The 4,753-nt window shown below is 49.1% G+C and overlaps 1 long non-coding RNA gene across 1 annotated transcript; it reads right to left on the minus strand.

Annotated features, from left to right (window-relative positions):
- Positions 1–709: 709 nt before the first annotated feature.
- Positions 710–4,204, minus strand: LOC146892689 (uncharacterized). The gene is made up of 2 exons (XR_015004194.2): positions 3,558–4,204; positions 710–2,989 (listed from the first exon to the last, which is right to left on the minus strand). It is a non-coding gene; the product is annotated as an uncharacterized LOC146892689 (long non-coding RNA).
- Positions 4,205–4,753: the final 549 nt, after the last annotated feature.

Raw genomic sequence — 4,753 nt, forward strand, 5'->3', positions numbered from 1 at the left:
GACAGAAAGTTTCTCTGACTTGGTTTCCTGAGTAGGGCAGATGATTCTCACTCGCCCCTCCCCCACCCCCACAGCAAGGGAAAAGAATGACTTCTTTGTTCTGGGGCTAACTTAAAAAAAAAAAAAACAACCCTTATAAAAACCTTATCTTCACTGCTGATAGGAGACATTTTATTTTCTTCCTGTTTGCTGATCCTTGCTCCTCAAGGCCCCTCAGCCGAGGCCCTTCCCAGTGTACCAGGTAACATCACCCTCACCAGGAGAGTTGGAGCCCATCTGTCACCCGACACACTGTCTTTATAGTTACAACCTGTTGTCATGCGGGCTGCCAGACCTGGGCATGGCTTCTAGAAAGTAGACAGACACACCTCTTGGCACATCAACCTGCCTCTGCACCAGGGAAAGCTGCAGGGTGACTTGGTTTCATGGCCCCTCTTCCTTTGATCACTTCTGAAGTCCAGATCATTTCAAGTAGACTTATGGTTACTATTGATGGCAGCATCTCTGGACATACACGGGCGTTCCAGTGGATGTTAAAGTTTGTTACTTCAGCCATGAGTTCTGCTTTATTATAGTTTCTGAAACCTTAACAGTCTTAGAAAATAACACTCTAGCTCTGCTGGCCTGGGGAAAGGAATCTTGCATTTAAAACACCATCACCACCACCACCACCAACAACAAAACAAAACAAAACAAAACAAACAGAAACTTTGATGACAACTCAAAGTGTATTTTCTTTCATGTGAATACACAGCAGAATAAAACCTTTGTTTGTGCCATGGTCTCCCTGATAACTTTTACTTCTTCCCCATTTCTGGTCCCTGGAAGCTTAAGGTTGCCTTTAGTCGGCCACCCTGTAGGCCTGGCCATGGTGAGTGGGACAGAATGCGCCTACTCCCCTGGCTTGAGTGCTGGGATGTGAAGAGGAGAGGGAAGCAGCAGAAGAAATACAGCATGTGGAGGAGAAGCGCTGTGGTAGGAGAAAGATCTGTAGGAAGCTATAGATTTGCTCTCCGGGGTCACATGTCTGGTTTCTGGAAGAAGCCCTAGAATGAATCGGTCATAGAGGAGAGGTAGGAACATAAGGACAAGTGGAGCCCACCAGGCGCTTCTGTACCTGTCCTTTTTGTGGCCACCCAAAAGAGAGCAATGATCCTCCACATAGCCACTGTGGTCCAGACTTCTGCCAGATCCTCTTCTGGCCAACTGGAACCCAGCATCACCCAGGGAACAGAATTTCAATTTAGGCATGACGATGACAACATCCATGTGTTCAGTTTCCAAGTGTGAGGGACAGAGATAGAGACCGGCAAGAAGTACTGTGAGGCGGGTGTGGAGGTGCACACACTGTAGGCATGGCGCCTGTAATCCAGACCAGAAACAGGTATGCCACGCATGACCCCTATTGTACCTTGACTCTATTCACATCACCCGTATCTTCAATGAGGCAAAGGAAACTGCTCTAAGTAAGAGGTGAGGTGTACCTCAGACAATCCAAACACAACCGTGTCCCGTTCAGGGATAGACAAAAGGCTTTGTGGCCCAAAAGGGAAATTGTGGCTTAATTGTTCAGTTGTTGAGTATATGGTTTCTCACCAGCATCTGCTAACCTGTCAGCCTCCTGAGTTCCTCCTTCTGGAGCATTCCCTGACTGGCTACCATGTGTCCTCAGGCTTCCCTGACTTCCTTTGTTCCCAAAGCAAACACTTTTAAACTGAGGCTTTGAGCTCCTGTGTGTAGTAAGGGATCTGAGAGAGCTCGGTCAAAGATATTAAATGGATATCACCCAGGCCAGAGGGGATGGCTTAAGAGTCTAAGAACTTTTCTTTCTCCTTTGGGGTGAGCAAGACCTCTCGGGCATCAGAATTTCTGTGTGGAGGGACAAAACAGACGCTCCCTGTGAGGGGTCGCCAGAGTTTTCTGAATTACTGTGGTATCAGGAAGGCACCTTCAACTCTACTCCTGTGGTACCATCCTGAGAAAGGAGTCAGGGCTAGAGAAATAGAGGTGTGAGGGGGGCATCAGGTTTGAGGTCAGTTATAGATGTAGGCTGGCATTTAAGGGGAAGTGTGCTTCTTAGAAGCTCGGCAGACAGCTGTTTGGGTGTCCTTAAAGGACAGATTAAAACAGGCGTGGTGGTGGGGACGACAGGCTTTATCTACAAAAATAGCACTGCAGAACATCTGCCGGGCACCCAGAGGACTCCCCGTCCCTGGTAGAGGAGATGTGTAAACAAGACTGGAGCAGGTGTGGCCGAGTGGCCACCGCTGAGAGCTAGCGCCCGGTTCCTACTCACAGTGACCCACGACGAAAGGACAAAGAAGCCATACCGGAAAGACAGCTTCTGTCACCAAGTTGGTGAGGGGGCTCTCTAGTCACCCAGGCATACAGCAGTATCTTCTCTGTAGAGAGGATCAGCGCTGTGGATGCATCTGGAGCTTCCTGCAGCTGAAGGAAGAGGGTGGTGAGGAGAGCAGCTGGGGGTTGGGTGGGGCTCTACTGGCGGGCAGGTGTCTCTTGCAGCTCCGCTTAGCAATTCATTAGCCAGCTCCATCTGCTTGGACAGTCATTATTCATGCCAGTGAGTCTGAGTGCCACTCCACCGGGGGATCTCTCCGGTGAGAGGCACTTCCTCTGGGCCGTGCCTGGGACACACGGGAAAGGACGGCCTTTCCTCTGTAGAGCACAGAACAACCGCAGCATAGGTTGTCCTTCCCACATCATGGTCTCCTTGGTGTCTTCATTTTGCTGGATCGTCCGAGCGCTCCTGTGGGGTGCTAACGTGAGGAGGAATGAAGAATGCTCATCTGAGCCCTTAGACCGCAATTCCTGCGGTGGTGGGCGTCATCGATGAGTCTCGGTTTTCTTGGGCGCTGACCAAGTTTCTGAGCACTATGGATTGAATGGGAGCTGGGGAGATGGCTCAGTTGATAAAATGCTTGCCGGGGAAAGCCTGCGAAGCTGAGTTTGTTTCCTCAGAAGCCACATTCTAGAAAACAAAACAAAAACAAAGGTGCCAGTGGTTTGCAATTGCAGCGCCACTGCTAGAGAGGTAGGGACACACAGATCCCTAGAGCTCTCTGCTCAGTCTAGGGATCTAGGGTAATCGGTAAGTTACAGGGTCTGTGAGAGACCCTGTGCCAAAAGGCAAGATAGAATGTGATTGAAGAAGACAGCTGACACCGACTTTTGGCTTCCTTAGCACAGACACATGTGTGCACATCAGTGTCTGCAACGTGAACACACACACCCCACCCATACACACGCACACACACACACACACACACACACACACACACACACACACCACACACACCACACATACACTTGAATGCATGGAGCTCCACTGATAGCATGTAGGAGTCCTTGGATTTCAACTCCAGCACATTAAACAGGCGTGTGGCTCACACCTGTCATCCTAAGCAGTAAGGAGGTGGAGGCAGGAGAGGATCTGGAGCTCAAAGTCATCCTCCGCTACTACAAAGTGAGTTTGAGGTCAGTGCAGGCAATAGGAGAGAGAAAAAAAAAACAATTAAATACAGTTTCTAGAGACACACCTGGCACCAACCAATAAGGTATCAAATGACACAGCTCGGTGTTTGCTTTACCCATCCTCTAGTCTTCCGCATTGAGCCTTCCAAGGACATCGAGGGCATCATTTACCTCCCTGGACCTCTCTCCTCACAGGAATCCAGGTTTAAGGTACTTCGGTGCAATGATCTTACTTTTCAGCCACTGCAACGGGCCAGTGCCAACAGGAGTCACTCCTGCAGTATCTCTGGCCAACAATCCACCGAGCCACTTCTGTGTTGCAGCAGGGACGCTTTCCTCTGCCCTCTCACCACGCTGCTGCTTTTACCTTAAGGCCATTTAAGGAGCTCTGTCTTCCGAATGAGCTGGTTCCTTGGTTGCTCATTTGAAACAATGAAGTTGTTCCACCTCTTGTCCTAAAACGTGCCCTTGCTCCATGAAGCCTTCCCATCCACTAGAAGAGGGAGATGGGGGATCTGTGGTGCCCAGAGGTTATGGAAAATCTTTGGGTTCCTATGGGATTCTAGAAAGAACCAACAGGGAGAAACCACATACCTTACCCAAAACAGGCACAAAGCTTGATTCTAGTAGAAGCCAAACAGCCCCATCTTGTGAAATTCCCTGGATGTTCTCTGCTTGAAGATCTGAAAGTCCTCAAACACCACCCAGTTCAGCAGAGTCCTCAGACCAAGTGACTCAGGGCTATGAGCTTCCAGGGGAAGGGTTGTTTGCATCAGAAGGGCAAATTTATTTTTAATGCTTCCCCCAGCTTTATATTATAAAAAACTAGGAAAAGCAGAATAAAGTTTGGAGTGAATAAAGTTCGCTGGTTAAGAGCATTTGCTGCTCTTGCAGAGAGGACCTCGGTTTGATTCCCTGACCCTGTTTGGCAGCTCACAACTGTCTATAACTCCAGTTTCAGGGGGGATTTGACATCTTCTTCTGGTCTCTACAGGCACTGAACATCTGCGGTGTGGAATAATGTTTTAAGCTCATCCTAAGGGTCCTAAGTGGTTCCCAGTTGATGTGATGACTCCAAGAATCAGCATCTTTCAAACCCAATGAAACTGATGCCCATGTGAATTCACAGAGACGGGGGAAGCAAGTCCAAACCCTGCGTAGGCTTAGTGAGATGGGGACCAACACTGATAGGGGAAGTGGGCACCAGTTCCTATATCTTACTAAGAAGCTCTCTGCAACTGATGCCCACTTGTAAAAGAAA

This window comes from Myodes glareolus, chromosome 10, assembly GCF_982192425.1.
Source record: "Myodes glareolus chromosome 10, mMyoGla1.1, whole genome shotgun sequence".
Classification (NCBI taxonomy): Eukaryota; Metazoa; Chordata; class Mammalia; order Rodentia; family Cricetidae; genus Myodes; species Myodes glareolus.